The following is a 21,227-nucleotide window of genomic DNA, read 5'->3' on the forward strand; positions in this document are numbered from 1 at the left end:
ATGCTTCCTTCAACTTCTTAAATCTAAAAGTTTCTATTGTATTGTATTTACTCCTCTTTGAAGCATGGAAAGTATTAAATGTCTATTTTGGTTCTTTTCTTAATTTTTTCCTTTTAAGTGGCCCAATGAGTAAGAAGTGACTAGAATGCAAAATAAATACATAAATTATTAATTTACGTATTTTTTTGACAGAGGAGATATTTCAGAAAGCTGGATCTATATTTGGATGGTATTCTAGATATTATCTCATTAACAGTTTTGGGCTCATTTCTATAATTTTCACATGGCCTTGTTGAAATAATTTACTACTGTCACTTGGCTTTTTTTGCTTATTGTTAATTTTGAAATGAATCCATTGACAAGCTTTAAATCCCTGTTTGGGTAATATTTTTGTTTTTAGTGCTGTTCTGGATTTTTTTGTTTATTTTGCTTTGTTCTGAATATACCAATCTCAGGGATTTCTCTCATCGGTATTTCTCTTTATTGGTATTATTTCTCCTGTTCCATGTACATGCAAGGTATTAGAAAAAGGAAAATAGTTATTATTTATTTTTCTAAGGTTATGCTAATTTTATTTGTGTGGGCAATATATTACTTGAGTCATAATTCAGAAGACTCAAAAGGGCATATTCAGTGAAGAATCTCCCTCCCATCTTAGTGCCCCATGCACACATTTGACTTGTGTAGAAACATACCTGATTGGTTTTTTTGTTTTTATTTACGTTAATAGTTAGGTTTTGCTTATGGAAGTATAAGTATTTGATGTATATGTTTTTCTGTATTCTTTTTTAATTTCCAGTTTTTGTGTCTTTTAAAATATTTTATAATACACCCTCAAAAGTGACTGTTTCCTTCTCTGCTTTTTCCAAATGCTATTATTAATGAAGAACCACTGTTTGGCTCATTTTTTAAAAGACTTAATTTGATTACCAAAGTTCTTGTTCACTATGTTTTCTACTAGCCAGTTTGGATCGTCTCTAGATACTTTAAACTTTTCTGACTCTCTTTTTAAAGGCTTCTTTGTTCTTAATAAATGCCTGTATGCTTTCTATGCTTTCTCTAAAATCATAGCTTTGATAAGTAAGGCTTTCTTTGACTTTATGAAAAGACATTTTACTGTTTGTCATTTGTATGATGTAACTCCATCTATAGTTTGTTTAAATTTTTTATTGGTATATGTTTGCAAAACATAATTACATTCACCCTGGAGAGTTGGTAGCTATACATATAGCATCTTGGTAATTGTTGCTCCTCCTCTTTCCCAGCCTTGCCTCTCTCTCCTTCCCCACACACTGTTCCCATCTCTGCAGAATCTACTTCCTTTTTTCTCACCATCTCTCTTTTATTTTGCTCTTTAAATCATTTATATTTTGTGTGTCTTACATTACAGAAACCATGCAATATTTAACTTTTTCTGTCTGATTTATTTAACTTGGTATTATTGTCTCAAAAATCTATCCATTTTCCTACAGATGACTCAAATTTATCCTGTGTGGCTGAATAGTTAGTATTCTATTGTGTATATATACCCCATTTTCTTCACTTGTTCATCTGTTGATGGCCATGTAGACCACTTCCATGATTTAGCAAAGGTGAGGTTTGCTGCTATAAACATGGGACTGTGTCACTGTAACGTGATACCTTTAACTCTTTCAGGGTGATACCCAAAAGAGATATACCTGAATCGAATACAGTTTCTACTTTTAGTGGTTTTATACAGACTGTCCATAACGATTTCCATTGTGGTTGTACTAGTTCTACAACAATGTAGAAGGGTTCCCTTTTCCCCATAACCTCACCAGCATTTGTTGTTTTTTGCATTCTTGATAGTATCCATGGTGACTGTAGTAAGATGGAATCTCAGTGTTGTTTTGATTTGTAATTCTCCAGTGGCCTCAGATCCTGAACATTTTTTCACGTACTTATTGTTCACTTCTACTGCTGAGAAGTGTCTCTTCATTTCAGTTTGCCCAGTTTTGATCAGATCTTTTTTTTGAGTTCTTTATATATTCTGGATATTATACCTCTGTCTGAGGAGTCACTGGCAAAATATTTTTCCCATTCTGTAGGTCATCTCTTCACTTTGTTGATTGTTTCTTTTGCTGCACAGAAGCTTTTTAATTTAATATAATCCTGTTTGTTGATACTTGGTATTATATCTTGTGTTACTGGGTTTCTAAATTCAGGAAGTCCTTGCCTTATGTCTATGTCTTCAAGAGTTTAATATTTGTGAAGAAAGACATTTTACAATTTGTCATCTGTATGATGTGACTCCATTCTATAGTACTTTTCTTAAACAAGTGTTCTTTTCCTTTAGTGGTTTGAAACAGGAGCTTAAAAATTAAATCTGGTCATTTTAATTGTCACCTTCCACTAGCAACATAGAGCACCAAGTAGCAATAAAAGTAGTTTGGCTTTGGAAAAAATGCTTTTGCTCTCTTTCTTGGCATCTTTGTAGGACACACCTAATACTAATTATTGGTAATCTGTCTGGTATTAGCTAAGTTCATTTTAATATGTTTGAGTGTGAAAAATATGGATCTCTGCACATCTTACAATCTTTATTTGAAGTACAAGACTTATGAGGCTGAGGAATATACATTTTTAAAAGAATATCACCAGGTGATTCTGAAACAAGTAGTTGTATCATACGTTGAGCAATGCCCACTTAAAGTATCTGTACACTAAGAGTATTATTTTGGCAGCTAAAATAATCTTTAGAGTTAATTGAACTTTAGCAGTTATATGATAGAACTTTTTGCCTAAATATGTAGACTTCTTATGCCACTCTGAATAGAAGATCATCTGGGCCCAATGTAAAAGCATCTACTAATGTGTCATGTACCAACTCCACACAAGTCATGTAAACATGATGTACTGCCAACAATACTAATAAAAATACATAAATATAACACAAAAAAGACAGCTGGTGAGTTCTACTAGTTAAATAGCTACAAATCTTTAGAAATGCTTTCTTTATGTAAAATTGAAATTTACTTCCCTTTAATTCTGTACTGACAATATGGATTAAATCTAATTCTTTGAAGATAACAATCCTGTCCCCTTTTTTTTGGTTCTGGGGAGCAAACTTAGGACCTTGTGCTTGTGAGGCAGGTGGCAGAACCACTGAGCTAAATCCCCAGCCCCCTTTTCTTTTAAGTCTTATAAAGTTTTTCCAATTCTTATTTTGAGTCTTCAAAACCTGTATTAATATAATAGAATATTTATTAATGGAAAAAGTATTATATTTTATTTCATTTTTTGATGATGATAAAAAATGAATCCAAGCCCTCTTCCATGGTAGGCAAGTTGTCCAGCACTGAGCTACGTTCCCAGTCCATGTATTATATTGTAAACTTTATTTTACTTTTTGAAAAGTTGGCCAAAGTAAATTTTATGATGTATATATCCTTAAAATGTTCATTTAATCATTTTTATAGTGGTCATCTTTTTCCTTTTAAAATTTAAAATAGCAGGGCTGGAGATGTAGCTCCATGTAGAGCTCTTGTCTACCGTGTGTTAGGCCCTTGTCATGGCTTGTGTTTAGATGCTGCCCCCTAACAGCACCATGCAGTCAAAGGTGGGGCTTTTTCAGAGGTGGCTGAATCTAGTGTGTGATTGATTCACTGAGCAATGCTGGACATAACAGTGCTAGGACTAAGGGTGGGTGATTACTCAATCAGTGCACTGATTGGTTTGTTACCACCTTAATCTAAGTAGCCTGGATATAATATAATGGACAGAAAGAGGCTTGTCTTGTCCCTTGCTTGCTTGCTTTGCTACCTTCTGCCCTCCATGAACTGTTTCTCCTCTTTGATGCCGGTCTACTATGCCACCCTGCCTTGGAGTCAGCCAATTATGGATTCAAATCTCTACAAACTGTGAACCGCATAAACCTTCCCTCTCTTAACTTTGAGTGTCAGATATTTTGTCTCACCAATGAGAAAAGTAACTAACACAGCGCTGTATTCAATCCCTAGAATGACAAAAACATAATAATAGTAATAAAATATAATGAGATTTAGATTTATGTTAAAAAGGAACTTAGAATAGACAGTGATCAAGAATAATCTTCAAAAAAATTTTGCTTTACATGGATCTTGAAAATTATTGGATTTATATTTGCTTTCAAGCTTTCTAAGGTACATTTTTTAAAGTCAGTTCCTCTCTCTCAATATGTAATACTGTTTGTCCAAAGATGGGTATTTCCATTCCGAAGTCCTTTTCTGAACTGATTTGAAAGTATAACTGTAGTGTGAGGAATGCTACATGCTAATTCTGTCATAGCAAAGGAGTCCATTTTAAACACAGTTCATGAGCTTTTATGAATCAGTTGATAACCTTAGAGGTTCTGTTATTGAATTTTATCCTTTGTTTTCAGAACAGTAATATGAGGATCAGAATATTCATAAAATACTTGCCCAAAATCACTCTGTTTGTTTATTGGCAGAGCTTGAAATCATATCCAATCAATAACTTTATACTGTTGTTTATGATACATCTTTCCTCTATAAACTGCTTTCAGGTATCCTATAGTCTTTGATTAGGTTAAACTTTTCAGCTTAAAGTTATTTCAAATCATTTTTAATAAATCAAATTAAAATTTCCCAATTCTATAAGTTTAGAGATGTATTTCTCCAGGGACAAGATTTAGCCTCAAGATATAATCAAAGTCATACTCCAGATATAGTAAATAATTAAAGCATTTATACATAGTGAAAAAATAACATTTTCAATATGAATAGATTTGATTTTTTCTATGAAGGTAGCTTTTATACTTCACATTAAGACATCTAAGTGAAACAATTTGATGTTTAAAGAATCTTATGAAGAGCTTGACTTTTAAAATGTTTTTCATTCTCTTAGTATTTCTTAAGATTAACCAGTGTCATTATTTCAATATAAAATGATTGCATTATTTGAATCCTTCTGTTCATTAGAGATACAATAACTATTCCTCCGATCTTTTTTTTCCAACTATTTTACTGTATCCAAGTATATCTTTAATTTGACTAGCCTTCCAGCCTGCATTTGTCAGTTTTTCTTGATTTGGAATAAAAGAATGCTTATAAAAATGTGTCAGAAGCAAGTGATCTACTTTTAGGATGATATTCTAATGCTTGGACAGTCATAATGAGTGTAAGTTCTGATAACCATCGCAACAATTCAATTGTTGGAGAAACAAAATTTTATCTGTAAAATGTGTTTATACAAACACATGGTTATATATATATATATATGTATATATATATATATGTATATATTTGTGTGTGAATGAATGAGTGAGTGAATGCATGAATAATAAATAAATGTACCCACACACACTTTTGCAAGAATAAGAATTTCTGGTCTTCTTAGGAAGAAAGATGTGCTTCCAAAAAAATTTTTTTTTAAGTAGAAAAGAGCACTCCCTGATTCTATTTTAAGTTCTTTGCAGTTCACTATTTTATATTAGTAATCTCTTTTTGAGATCTCTTCTTCAACAATTGCAACTGAGAATTCAAAGCTTTTGGTGTTGGGCACAATTTTAACCAGTCGCGGTCATACTTAGAATTGCTTTTTTGTGTGTGTGTGAAAACTGAACACTGTGGTACTACAACACTTAGAATTTGTGGCCAGTAGATGTGAGGAAATAATACACTTTCACCAACGGTTTCCCAGTCATATTTCCATGCTGCCTTATGTGCAGATTTCATGTGGTCATCAGAAAATCAAACAGAACGAGCCAATTCTGTCTGGTAGAGCCATGTAAAAGGTCCCAGTTTCTTTCTGGGCCAACACTGACCTTTTGCTTTTACTTACTAAAATCACCCATTATTTTCTGGAATCTTTTTAAAATGAGCATTCTGTCATTACCTTGTCCTGGTTTTTGTGAAGAATATGGAAGTAGCAGCTAAGAGAATACAAGAAGGAAAGAGAAGGTTGAATAAAGGATAGAGGGAAATGGGATTTGGATGTTTCCAATTTTTATTTCTATCTGTTTTTATTATTATCTTTTGATAAGTGAGTTTGAGTGTTTATTTTGTGTTTTCTAGGTGATGGGAATTGCAGTGATACTAGAGGCTTAGAAATTGCGGTAAAGCAGTGTGTTGATGATGCACTCATGTCAAGTCTTCCAATGTTTTACTTAGTCAACAGGCCTCATATTAGCTTAGTGCCCTCTGTATACCCATTTCAAATGAATTTGGAATATAAATCTCTGAGTATGAACTGGGCACAAGGGGACCTTGCTCTGGAGATTGTGGCTGGCCTAAATGGGAAAATCACTGAAAGGTAAGAATTACTGATTTATTTAAAAATTATACGTTAAGCAAAGGAAGGCATTTTAATCACAATTTTTATTCTTTTTTGGATACTACTGAGTTTTAAACAATATGTAGTCTTAATTGATTTGGAAGTTATGTTGCAGGTATCACACACACTTTCTTTTTCTGATGAGAAAACAGGCCTGGAGAAGTTACTGAAGTCACATAGTGAGTGGTGAAACCAGTGTTCAAACCCACAGAATCTGGCTCCAGAACCAGGTTTTTTCAAGATGTCATTTTGTGACCAGTAGCATTAGGATTACATAATTTATTCTAAAAATTCAATTTCTTCTACTGAAACTGAATCTCTAGGGATTTGGACTTGGCAATCTGCATTTTTATGTGTATTCCCCAAGACTACTTAATGTAATGTAAGAACTACTTAAAGTAAGTATTATGTTACTTTATACTGCCTTCTTATGCAATAAACCTGTTCTATGGGTGGTTTTTTCTTTTACAGGTAAACTGAGTCTCAAAGTAGATTAGATATATTGCCTAAGGTCACTCAAATAGTAAAGGACATAGCTCTGACTCTGATCTGGACATTTTGTATCCAAAGGCCTTGTTCCTAACACAGTGCTCTATTCCTTCTAGACATTTTTCTAATATCTCTATGACCAATTATCAAATAAAAGCTAAAACCTTTCTTTTAGTGTGAACACACATTTATAATGAGGTAATGAATAATGTTAAATGCTTTTAAATTGTTTTCTCAATGAAAGGACAGGAAGGATTAAATTAAGGCAACATATAGCTGCTTCTTAGTGAACCCAGTCAAGCATAATAATAATTATTTCAACTAGGATGACGACACTATTTGTGCTTTGGGATCATGTATCAGACTCAACAACACACATACAAAATACATTTGCTATAAATGACATTTAAAAGCTGTTTGCTGAAGACATAAAATAATGGCATAACAAAGATGAAATTAATAAATGTGAAATAACTAATATTTTTATGACTAAATATTTTCTGAGAGTACAAACAGAAAAGAAAACAAGAGGTGTAATCTAAATATTAGACAAGATCCTGAAGAGGATTACAATAAGGAAAAGAATATTTCAGTAGTATAAAGGGTATAACTCAAAGAAGCCAGAACAGGTATGAAAACATACGCAGTAAGTTACATACTATCAACAGTTATAAAGCAGAAATTAAAGATGATGAGGGGCAATAGAAACTACTGGCAAGACAGTAATTCACTCTTTCAGTTGATGGTAATTCAAGTAGACAAAACAAGAAAGGGTATAACCATTTGGAAAAAATATATATTTGATCAATTTATTTAAAACTCTGTACCATAAAAATATAAAATACAGTTAGGTTTTCAAGAAAGAACAGAAATTGAGAAAAATTGACTATTTGTTGGGCCACAAAGGAAATCCAAAAAGTAGGAGCAATGTAAGCAATATTCTTTGGTTATGATGAGATGAAACTATAGACAGTCAGAGTGCTAGAAGCTGTTTTCCCTGGAGTAAAAAGTTCTCTGAGTTCTACCTCAAAGGAGAAATGTAAACTTATAGAATATTTAGAAAACAAAGATGTTGAAAATATCACCTGTCAGAAAGCAAATGGGAAAGTCAGCCAGCCTTAAATTTTACGTTAATAAATAATGGAAGTAAAGTAAACATCATGAAAGAATAAATAAAATACAAATGCAAGGGAAGGGAGCCAGGTCCAGTGATCTGTACCTGTAATCCCAGCACCTGGGAGCTGAGGTAGAAGGGTCACAAGTTGGAGCCTAGCTTGGGTAACGTAATGACTTAGCAAGACCCTCTCTCAAGAAAATGTTTAAAAGGACTGGAGATGTAACTCAATGACAAGGTTCAATCTCCAGTACTGAAAGAAGGGAAGTCAGTCATACCTGTTTACAAGTGGATCTGAAATGTTCCGTTGTAAATAGCTTTGAAGCTAGGAAGCAGGAAGGATTGGGAAGTTTTTACAATCTGTGAAAACTAATGAAAAGATGTAGCAAAAATAGAAAAAAACACTTCATGATCTATGGACTCACTTTTATTCACGACACAAATTGCATATACACCTATCTAATGTATATATATACACATCTACATGTACATAGAGATCTGTGTAGACATCTATGTGTACATCTCTATGTACATTTATGTGGAGAGTTGTGAAGGAGATATGTATGTTATTTTCATATTAAATTAAAATTTGGTTGCAGAGAAAGTACTGTACCATTGCATGAGAAATTCATTTATGTATATACCCATGTAACCAGCACCCTTGTCAAAGTATATTGCATTGTTATCATCCCAGAAAGTATTTCCATTAATTGATATCACTGTAGATTAATTTTGCTTTAAAAAAGAGAAACGTACCAACTGTCAGCCTTTAATTTTTGATGTAATATTATAATAACAAACTAGGATAAATTAGCTTCAGAAGGTAATTAATGCTGAGAATGATTTTTATGTAACAAGTTTCAGTATTGGTACATAATTGAGATGCACAAATATTTTAGTCTTTGATTTTAATCCTTACAGTTGCCAATATAATCATTGAATAATGGTTGATGAATGTTTCATTCCTTTCTACTTCAGTTCCCCATTTAAAAGTGGTGTGTCAATGGCAAGTCGGCTTTGTAAGGCTGCAATGTTAAGTAGATTTAAGCTGCTTGCCAAGGAAGCAAAAAGAGACTATTTCTTTAAACCAAGTACATATTATGCAGCTAAGGTAAGGTCCTTAAAGAACAAAGTTGATCATAGAAATAAAAACAAAGACAATGTAGTGGTAATTTATGTTGATTTTACATAGCAAAAGTTTATGGACTAGTTCCTGAATGTAAGATACTACCATGTAATAGTTCAGTTAATTTTCAAATGAATAATGCCAGAAATTGAATATATAAATAAGTGTTGCTGCTTAAAATAACCATCTTGTGTGGTATATACTTATTCTGACAATATTGTCGAAAAGCTTTTTTCTCATACATAGAGAAACAATATGGTTATAAATATTTTTATGTGTATAACGTTGTGTAAATCATAGAATATTAAGTATCCTAAAACAATAGCCATGTAAGTTCTTTCCTATCTTAAAGTTGTTGAAAAGTTTAATTCCAGAATTTAATTTAGACTTAACTTAATAGGTAGGGTAGATAGCTTTTTTCCCTCTTTAAAGTATTTGTGTTTTCATACAAATAATATATGTTTCAAGTGGAAAATTTAGAAGATTTTTTAAAAATAGAAGGTAGACATAAAGACATAGGTGCAATCCCTAGCACCATAAAACAACAACAACCCAAAATATATAGTAATTTCACATAGTAATCAAAGGTAATAATCTTTTAATGTGAGCATATTATTTCATCTTTTGTGTATATAGACTTTTGAATGGATATATTTTAAAACATTAAGATCATACTATATGTTTTCAATCTTTTTATTAAATAAGACATGCACAAACTTAATGTTGTTACTGAATATTAAATAGAAATTTTTTATAAAGTAATTTTAATAATATAACATTTTATGAAAGTCATTTAGTTCTACTGCCATCTTAAAGTTCAAACCTTAATTCCAAGCTATAAAACGGTTATATTAACTATAGGTGTTTATATATATATATATATATTTATTTATATATATATATGTACATTTTTAAGTATTAAAACCTTTATTATAGGCCGGGGATTTAGCTCAGTGGTTTTGCCGCCTGATGTGCAAGCGCAAGGACCCAAGTCAAGTTCTATCCCCGGTACCAAAAAAAACTTTATTATAGAGCATTTCAACCCCTTTATGACACCAAAACCAAAAATGATCTAAGTAAACTTTTATACTTAATAATATGTGGATAAGTATATAACTGGACAAGATGCAGGGTATGGTGACATCTGTAATTCCAGCACTCAGGAGGGAGAGGCTGGAAGATCAACACTAAGTAAATAGTGAGTGCAACGCCAGCCTGAGCTACAAAGCAAGATCTTTTCTCAAAACAATTTTAGAAAAAAATCAATGAAATCAAAAGTTACCTCACTTCAAAAAGTCAACAAACTTGATTCCTAACAATCTAGACTAAGCAAGGAAAAAATGAGGTAAAAATGATCAAAATCTAGAATGAGAAAGAGTCCTCACTCCAGACCTTTAAGAAGCTAAAATAATTGTAGCACAACCTTTTGTCAATACATTAAACCAGTTAAATTGGTGTTTTGTAGAAAGACATAAATTACAAAACCTGACTCAAAAATAGACTATCCAAGTAGAACTTAATCAATTAGAGAGATTAAACTATGAAAATTATTTCCCCAAAGAAAATCCCAGGCACCTATATGGCTTCATGATTAATTCTATCAAACATAAACAAACATAGTACAAATAAGAAGCTCTTTCAACTCATTAGAAGGCCAACATTACCCTGTTATCAAAACTAGACAAAATCATCACAAGAAATGAAGACTTCAGATCAGTATCTTCCACGAAAATGAATGTGAAAATTCTTAACAAGATTGGACAAACCATATCCAGGAACACACAAATACAAAAAAAGATTATACTCCATTTCCAAAGAAGTTTAATCTGAGAACATAAGGTTGATTTGACCTTAGAAAATTATTTGGTATAAGGAACTAGAGGGATAAATTCAAGTTCAGAACTCATATAATTATCTTAAAATATATACAAAATGTATTTGACAGAATCTGACCCCCATTCACGATATAAATGTTGAACAAATAATAGAAGTGAACTTCTTCAGTTTCATAAGCCCATCAACAGAGAACCTACAGTTGATATACTTAATAATAAAGGACTGAATACTCTTTTCCCCTCACCCAAGGTTATGGAAGAAGTCAAGAATGTTGGCTCTCACCACTTGTATACATTATTGTGTTCATTCTAGCAAGAAAAAGGGGCAAAAATGTATCCATACCAGAAAGGGAGGAGAAATATTTTCCTTATTCTCAAATGATATAATTTTATAGGCAAAATATCCCTTGGAATCTACCAAAAACAGGCAACTAGATCATATTTGAATGTAGCAAAGTCACAGTAGAATAGGATAAAAAATAAATTGTGTACCTGTATCCTAGGAATGGACATTCCAAAACTAAAATTGTTTCAGGCATACAATCTCAAATACACATACACACAGAGAGGAATACATTAACAAAAGAACTGTAAAACCTGTACACAGGAAATGATAAAAACAGTGCTGAAAGAAATTAAAGAGAACCTCAATAAAGGGGGGGCTGTACCATATTATGGTTTGGAAAATACAGTATTATTAGGATACCAGTTCTTTTGAAATTATAGCTTCAGTACAAAAGTCAAAATCTCTACAAGTTTTTGTGTAGAGATTAATGAAACAATTATAAAATTGATGTGATTATCTGAAATAACAGAAGAAAAATTTTGAAAAAGAGCAAAAGTTGGAATACTTAACTTAATTTCAAAACTACACGTACACCTTGGCAGTATCACAGGTTTGTTTCCAGACTATTACAATAAAGTGAGTCTCACAAAATTTTTGGTTTCTCGGTGCATATAAAGGAAGGCTAGGTTTACACTAGTCTATTGTAAGTGTATAGCAGATCACCTCTTCAAAATCACCAAAGTACATAACTTAATGTTTTTTTGCTTATCCATAAGAGCAACTTGTCATCCAGTTTTGTAAGATTCTAGCAATTCATTCACATTCTAAGGCTTCCCTTCTAATTCTACTACTTTTGCTATTTCTACCACATCTACAGTTACTTTGTTCAGAGAAGTCTTGAGTCCTCAAAATCATCCATGAGTATTAGTTTTATCATAAGATTGTTTTTTTCTCAAAAGATTATGGGAATTTATCCACATTTTCAGGCTGTACTTGTAATTCTAGTTCTCTCGCTGTTTCTGCCACATGTGCAATTACTTTGAGGAAATCTAGAACCCTCAAAATCATCCATGTGTGTTAGAATCAACTTCTTCCAAACTCCTTTTTTAAAAAAATTAATTTTATTGGTACTCTTTTGATATTCATAATGATCACATTCATCATAGGGAATTTGTACCTGTACACAATATATCTCAATTCTTCTTTTTTCCCATTCCCCTCCCTCTTAAATCCTGGTTCTCTCCTTATTTACAAAAGCTTTGTTTCCATGTTTTTCCCTTCCATTCTCTTTTTTTCCTTTTTCCTTCCTTCCTTTCTCATGTGAACATTTTCTTCCTACTTCCCAATATCTGTCATCCATTTTGGTCTTTATTTGCATTTTTGGTTTCTCACACAAGAGAAACAATGTGATGTTTAAACATACGTGTACAATTTATGTCACTTTAAAGTATGGTCTCAATGTGTATTCGTTTGCCTAAAACTGTCTCAAGTTTATCCTTCTTTATGGCAGAGTGGTACTCCGTTGCATATAAGAACCACACTTTCTTTACTCATTCATCTGTTGATAGACATCTTTCCAAGATTTAGCTGTTACAAATTGTGCTGTGTGTGGTGCTTTGAACTCTTTGGGGAAGATACCAAGAAGGGGAACAGCTGGGTCAAATAGAGCCTCTTGTTTTAGTTTTTTGAGGAATCTCCATACTGCTTTCCATAGTGGTTTACCAGTTTATACTCCCACCAACAGGGGAGAAGTGTTTCTTTTTCCCCACAGCCTCACCAGCATTTGTTATTGGTTGATTTCTTGATGATAGCCATTCTTTCTGGAGTGAGATGGAATCTCAGTGTTGTTTTAATTTGGATTTCTTGAATGACCAGTGATGTTGAATATTATTTTATATATTTCTTTGCTATTTGTACTTCTTTATCTGAGAAATGTCTGTTCATTTCAGATGCCCATTTTCGAATTGGGTGTTTAAATTTGGGGTGTCTGATTTTTTTGAGTTCTTTATATATTCTATTGTATATTCTTTATGTATTAGTCCTTTGTCTAAGGAATAGCTGGTGAAATTTTTTCCCATTCTGTGGATTTCGCTTCACTCTTTTGCTTTGCAAAAGCTTTTTGATATGATATCCTGGTTGTTGATTCTTTGTAATATTTCTTGTGGCATTGGAGTTTTGTTCATAAAGTCTTTGCCTATAACCATCTCTTCAAGAGTTGTACATAGTCTATCTTCCAGCAGATTAAGTGTTTCTGTTTTAATATTTAGATCTTTGATCTATTTCAATTTTAATTTAGTGCATGGTGAGAGATACGGGTTTGGGTTTAATTTTTGGTGTGTGGAAAGCCAGTTTTCTCAGCACCATTGATTAAAGAGGCTCTTTCTTCAGTGAAGGTGTTTTGTCCCTTTTCAAAGGTAAGGTGGCTACGTGTGTTTGTTGTTTCTGCATCTTCTAATCTGTTGCATTGATCCTCAGATCTGTTTTTTTTTGTTTTGTTCTGTTTGGTTTGGTTTGGTTTTTTTCTGCCAGTAAAATGGTGTTTTTATCACAGTAGCTCTGTAGTATAATTTCAAGTCAAGGATTGTGATGCCCCCTGCCTTTGTCTCTGTTGTCCAGAATTGCTTTTGTTCTTCTAGGTCTCCTCTGGTTGCTAATGAATTGTAGGATTGTTTTCTCTAGTTCTGTGAGGTATGCTTTTGATATTTTGATTGGAATTACATTGAATCTATATAACAGTTTTGGAAGTATGACCATTTTCACTATATTGGTTCTGCCTATCAAGAATAAGGGATATCTTTCCATTTTCTGATATCCTCTGTGATCTTTTTTAGAGTATTATAGTTTTCAATGTAAAGGTCTTTTACTTCCTCCATCAGGTTGGTAGGTAAGTCTTTCATTATTCTTGATGCTGTTGTGAAAGGTGTTGTTTCCCTAATTTCCCTTTCAGTGAGTTTGTTATTAATATACAAGAATTCTATTGATTTTTGAGTATTGACTTTGTATCCCGCTATGCTACTGAATTTGATTATTAAATCTAGGTGTTTTTGGTGTCTTTTATGTAGAGTATCGTGTCATCTGAAATAATGATAATTAAACTTCTTTCTTTCCTGTCCTTATTCTTTTCATTTCTTTCTCTTGTATAATTGCTCTGGCTAGTGTTTCTAGAACTACATTGAACAGGAGTGGTGATAGTGGACATCCTAGTCTTGTTCCTGATTTTAGAGTGAAAGCTTTCAGTTCTTGACCATTTAGTACAATGTTGGTTTGTCATAAATGGCTTTTATCAGATTGTGATAAAGACCTTCTATTCCATTATCTGTAGGGTTTTTATTATGAATAAGTGTTGAACTTTGTCAAATGCTTTTCCTTTGTCATTGAGATGATGATGTGGTTTTTGTCTTGTATTACTTTTATTGATTTGCATATGTGAAATCCTTTTAATGTTGTTTTTTGACCTCCTCTCATGAATCCCAAATGTTCTTAATGACATATAGAACTGTTAATCCTTTTCTGAAGGTTTTAAATGTACTTTTCCCAGGTCTATCAGGAATCCCCATCTATGGAAGCCTCATTAACTGTTTCTTTTTTTTTTCATATATTTATTGGTACATTTTAGGTATACAATACATTTACATTTATCATTGGGTGCTTGTACCTGAACCTGATGTATCTTAGTTCTTATTTTTTCCCCCATTACCTGTTACCATTAACTGTTTCTTAAACAATAAGACTTAAAAGTTGAAATTACTCTTTTTTGCATGGACTGCAGAATAGATGTTATGTAGGCAGCATAAAAACAACATTCATTTTGCATCACCATCAGAATTCTTGGGTGATCAAGTGGGTTGAGAGTGAGCAGTAATATTTTAAAAGAAATCTTTTTTTATGAGTCAGAGATCTGAACGTGGCTTAAAATCTTCATTAAACCATGTTGTAAACGGATGTACTATAATGCAGACTTTGTCGTTCTAGTTACAAATCATGAGCAGACTACATTTAGTATAATTCTTAAAGACCATTGGATTTTCAGATTGATAAATGAGCATTGGCTTCGACTTACATAGTTGCATTCAGTCTCTAACAGAAGTCAGCCTGTCTTTGAATTCAGTCACTGACTTCCCTACTTCCAGTTCTAGATGGCACCTTCTTACAGTATAAGATGATTTCATTTATGTTAGAAATCTGTTGCTTAGTGTAGTCACATTGACCAATTATCCTAGCTAGATTTTCTGGATAATTTGTTGCAGCTTCTATACCTGTACATGGTACTTCACGTTGTACTTCAGTGTTACAGAGTAAATTTCATGAACCAACTTCTAGTTTCAAGTTTTCTGCTGTAGCTTCCTCATTCTCTAAAGAGAAAAGGTTTTCACCCTTCATAGAGTTAGGGCCTTGCTCTGGAGTAAGCTTGGTTTAAGGAAATGGTGTGACTGGTTTGGGTTTTCATCCATACTACTAAAATTTTCTCTACTCCAGCAGTAAGATAGTTTTGCTTTCCTTTTCATTCATGTGTTCACTGGAGCAGTTCCTCAAGTACTTTTGTTTTGCATATACAACATGACTGTCAGGCCTATCTGAGCTTTTCATGTTTTCCTCGCTAAGCTTAATGATTTCTAGCTGTTGACTTCATGAGAGATGTATGACCCTTCCTTTCACTTGAAGACTTAGAGGCAGTCATAGGGTTATGTATTGGCCTGATTTCAGTATTGTTGTGTCTCAGGGAATAGTGAGGCCCAAGGAAAAGCAGAAAGATGTGGAAATAGCCAGTCAGTGGAACAGTCAAAACACACAGCATTTATCAATTAAATTCACAATCTTTTATTGTATAGTTTTAGTGCCTCAAAACAACTACAATAGTAATATCAAAGAGCATAGATCAGTATTAACAGATATAATGAAAAAGTTTAAACTGTTGTAAGAGTTAACAAATGTGGTACAGAGATATGAAGTGAGTACATGCTGTTGGAAAAATGTGTCAACAGACTTGCTCGATAGAGGACTACTGCAGACCTTTGATTTGTAAAAACATATAATATCTGGGAAGCTCAATATATTATAGCACAATAAAATGAGCTATGGCTGGCTAAAGCAACAGTAAGACAATGTATTGATATAGTAATAAGCATGTAGATCCATAGAATGAAAATACCGCCACAAACACATGGTCAATTGATTTTATACAAAGGTGTCAACATAATTTCATGGAAAAAAAGAATACCCTTCTCAACAAACAGTACTAAAACTGCTATATTAGTCCATTTTCCCTTACTGTAAGAAAATAACTGAGGCTCAGTATTTTATAGAGGTTTCTTGAGCTCACACTTTGAAAGCTGAAATTTCAAAACAGCATAATGCTGACTCTGATGAGGGCTCCATTAGCTGTATCACACCAGACAGAGTGCATTTGAGAAAGGAGACAGAAACAGAGACAAATATCGAACGGCAAGACAGGAAACCAAGCTTTATTTTTTCATGACAGCCTTCTCCTGAGAACTAACCAGAGTTCCATGAGAGTGATATAAGCTCTTTCTGCAAGCAGTGGCTTCTCAGTAGGCTCCACCTCATAAAGATTCTACTATTTAACATTCCCACACTGACAGTGAAGATTCCAGTACATGAGGCTTTGGGGGACAAACTGAAACTAGACCTACATCATATCAGAGTCATATTCATGGGTAAATACAGCAACAACAACAAAGAAAACAAAGTTAGATCCTTATGTTGATCACACCCAGAGATTAAATTTAAATGGATCTTAGATTTAACTATAAGAAATAAAAGTTCCAAATAAATTGCTAGAAAATATATACATTTTTAAGGAAAGATTTCTTAGATGTGAAATCAAAAGCATAATCCATAAAGGAAAGAAATTGACCATTTGGCACTAAAATGTAAAACTTGCTTTTCAAAAGTCATCATTAACAAAATGAAAATACAGACTACAGACTGGAAGAAGATTCTTGCAAACCACATATTTGACAAAGGACTTGGATCCAGAATATGTAGACCTTAAAATATCAGTAATAGGACAAGGAAACAAATTTTTAGAAGAGGCAAAGAATATATACAACTGTTCAATGAACACATTAAAGATGCCCAGTCCTATTTAGTCTTTAGGAAGATGAGAAATTAAACCACAATGAGGTGGCAATATACCTACTGAAATCCTAAGGGTTGACCATACCAGGTATTATTGAGTTTATAAAGAAACTGGATCCCTGTTACATTTCCAGTGGAAAACAATTTGATGTGTTTATTTACAAAGGTAAACATAGAAACAGCATGTGGTCTAACACTACCACTGGGATTTGTGGAAAACAAAAATGTGTACACACAGACTCATATCTGAATGTTTGTGGCATCATTATCATAAGTCAAAAACTGGAAATATATGTATATGTTCATAACCTGGTAAATCCTTGAACAAGCTGTGATATATACCCATAAATTAAATATTAATCAATAATAATTGGGAACAAACTACTGATCCATAAAGCAACGTGAGTAAGTTGGAAAACATGCGTGGAGGTTTTTAAAAGACATTGCAGTAAAAGATACATTACGATTACCCCCCTCAGGTACCCATTCACTTCAAAACACATTTATTTCATTGTTCTTGCCCCTTTCTGAAGTAGCTCTGGAATTGGTCTTTCATAACTACCTTTGGTTGCACTGTAGTGGCTACCCGAATGTCCTAAATCAGTTTGAAGCTTTACTTTTCATGGTTATTTTGACTTTGGTGAAGGAAGAACTAGAAATTGTACAGTGCCAGATCTGGTGGATGAAGTGGATGAGGATACACTGTGATATTTTATTCAACAGAAATTGTCATAAACATTATGAATCAGTTGGGAACATTGAGCAGCCACAAAAAAGACCCAGAAGAAGGCTTCCAGAACTGCTTCAGGATGTGCCAAGAACAATGAGATGTGTGTTCATAGCTTAATGACAGTGTGTCTTTTACTGTAAAAATGTTATTTCTATTTAAATAGTCATCATGTTTTCTATCATACTTTGTATACTAAGTGAAAGAAGCCTGACACAACAGAGTACGTATTGTATTAATTGGTTTATCTGAAACTTTAAAACTAGAGAGAGAAAGTAGATTTGTAGTTGTTGGAGCTAGGTTCAAGGACATGAAAACAGATTGACTGCAGGTGGGCATAATGGAGCTTGTTAGAAGTAATGGATTTGTTTTACAAACTATAGACTTACATTGGGTGAATTTTATGGTATGTTAATTATACATCAGTAAAGCTACCTTAAGAAGCCATATGTTATTTTATAAAATCTATGTTAATTTGTGAACATGAAACAATATTAATGATGGCTACCTAGGTTTTGGGATTATAGGTACTTTTTATTTTTTTTGATTTTTCACATTTTTTTGGTAATGAATTATATATTTGCTCTTTTGGTTACAAATGTTAAATAAGCAAAATTGCCTTTTAGAGTGTAGGGAAGAACATTTTTTAGCTTTAAATATTAAAAAAGTAGGAAATCCAAAATTTTTTCATTAATTTTTAAAATGTAAGGTTAAATAAACAATATTAGGGCTACTTACTATTTAGAGGTCAAATTCTACTGATTTGATATGATTTGATTTTTTTTCCTCTCTAGAATATGTCTGGCTCCTATCAAGAAGCTAAAACTTTATTGAAATCCTACTTACAGCAACATGGCTATGGCTCCTGGATTGTGAAATCTCCCGATATAGAGCAATTTAATATGTGAATTAGACAATTCCTTGTCATATTAAAAATCTTTTATTTTTTGTGTGTTTTGACTGGTAAAAATGTTTTTAAAATATTGGAAGTTTTCAACTTTCAAAATCAGAGTCTTGTACCAGCATTGTCTTGAGTATTGCTAAAAATTAGTACATCTTCATGCCAACTTACATTGAAACATTAGGGATTTTTAAACATTTTTTTCATTTGTTTTTGAAAAAGAATTACCTGATTCAATGTGTACACATTTTTACTTATTTTTACACAGACATAAAATCATTACTCTTTTGCAGTTTAAAAGAGAATTCATTTTGTCAAGATTTTGCTTTGAAATCTTGTAATACACATGGCTGTAATAGCCAACATTGTTTCTGATATCATTTAAATTTTCTTTTAATTAAACATAGAAACCAGGAATAAAAATAATTTGTATTCATTTATTCAACAGGCATTTAAATGCTTAGTTTGTTCCACTCACTATGCTAGATAATAGTAATACAGTAGGTGAAAGATTCTCAAATCAAGTTCATGATTGCAAACTGTACATACAAACACAGAAAAATGTTAAAACCATATTAGGTAAGTCATTTGGTATAATTAATAGAAGAAATTCATATATGTTTTAAATAAGATTGCCCACTGTCATCAATCCTACATGATCTACTTGTACTAAATGCTGCTTAGTTCTTCATAATTTAGATTAATGAGGATTTCTAATTTATAGGTAAATAAAACTTTAACTTCATATTGATATTTGTTTATCCAGCAGTTACCTAAAAAGGAAAGTTTACTCTTCAGTTAAGATATATATCATTAATTAAATTATGAGTTTACCCCATATTTTAGCTACTTTAGCTTCTTTACCATATTCCTTGCCATTCTATCAGAGATATATTGAACCTTACTGGTTTCCAGGGTTTGCACTCTTAGCTTGCATCTGTACCAAATTTATGAGTTTTATGCTATCCAATGTAAACTATTATAATCTGATAAAATTGGTGTAGCTTGCTTTGCTGTCTGTTCTAAAAGTATACCGTAGTAGAGTTTAGTTAATGAATGGCAAAGTTTTTCTGGAAAGACATACTTATGTCTTTTAGTGGTCTAGACTCTATATAGTACTTAAAATATTAGGATGAACCATGTGAAGTGGCCACGTTTTGTAAATTTAAAAGGATAAAATATATGCAGTATCATGAGCATCAAGAAAAATATATTAATAAATTTCATTTGTCTCTAGTATGTTTATTGCTTATTTATCCAACTAGTATTTTCTTGTTAAATATTTTTTAATCTTTTTACTAGCCAATTTCCTTTTGTGGCAGATATCCAGTTTTTATTATTGTTTTACTATTCCTGAATAGTAAATTTGCCTTTTAAAATACAAGATATTTTCTAAGGTCTTAAGTTAGGCACTACCATGGAAATTAGTAAAATGCAATTTCTTAACAAACATAATGGGTTTTTTAAAGAAATTTGTAATTTTGAGGAGAATATAAAACAAATATTCTCAATTGTTTTACAGACAGAATCTGGTAAATAGCACTCACTCATATATTCACAGAAGGTGCTTATCTATATGCACTCAGTTGTATCTGATGTTTTGGTTTAAAGAGCAGAAAGCTTCTTGGCAGAAGTACCAACAAAATAAAGGATAAAGGAGATGGCACCTACTAGAAAGAAGGCAGTCATTTAGTGGCAGGATCAAGAGTTGGACACGAAATGACATTGACTGTAACTTGTAAATTATTTAAAAACTATCATCTCAGGTCTTTATCTTTGAAGGATGAAGTTTATATTAGTGATTTTCATTCTTTCTTCAGAAGAGGGGCTTGTCTTAGTTACTTTCTCATTGCTGGGACAAAATACCCAACACCCACAATTTAAAGGAGGAAAGGTTTATTGTGCATCACAGTATGTAGAGGTTTCAGTCTATAGTCAACTGGCTCTAAGGTAGAGCAGCTTGGCACATGGACATGGCTGAGGAGAAACAGTCCACAGCAGAGCAGGCAGGAAGCAGTGAAGCAAGCCTCCCCTTCCCTTTTATCTCATCCAGGCTATAAGCCTTTTGGGGGGATGCCACCCACACCAAGGGTGAACCTTTCCATTATCCACACCCAGAACTGTGCTAAAACAATCAGTGGGCTAATTTAGTATGAATTTAAACATACTGGTATTTCTGTTCATTACAAATAGTATTCATATTGATAATTAAATTGTCCTTTTAGTTGGTAGGACCTTTTTAAAAACATCTTTCAATATTTTTCTCATAGTTACTGTTTCTGATATTTTAAATGGTATTTTGTGTATTTCTCTGTTGCTGATATATAGATGTAATTAATTTTTATATTCATCTGAT

The 21,227-nt window shown here is 32.6% G+C and overlaps 1 pseudogene across 1 annotated transcript in view; it reads left to right on the plus strand.

Annotated features, from left to right (window-relative positions):
• The window catches only part of LOC101707801 (adenosine deaminase domain-containing protein 1-like), a 42,950-nt pseudogene extending 24,028 nt beyond the window's left edge, over positions 1-18,922 (plus strand). Inside the window, exons 10-12 of the transcript XR_015447935.1 lie at positions 6,036-6,273; positions 8,876-9,008; positions 18,765-18,922. The product of XR_015447935.1 is annotated as an adenosine deaminase domain-containing protein 1-like (transcript). The remainder of the gene's footprint in view (positions 1-6,035; positions 6,274-8,875; positions 9,009-18,764) is intronic.
• The last annotated feature ends 2,305 nt before the right edge of the window (positions 18,923-21,227 follow it).

This window comes from Heterocephalus glaber, unplaced genomic scaffold (genome assembly GCF_053883595.1).
Source record: "Heterocephalus glaber isolate CG9 unplaced genomic scaffold, H.glaber_assembly_v1.0 deba00001781, whole genome shotgun sequence".
NCBI classification, from domain to species: Eukaryota; Metazoa; Chordata; class Mammalia; order Rodentia; family Bathyergidae; genus Heterocephalus; species Heterocephalus glaber.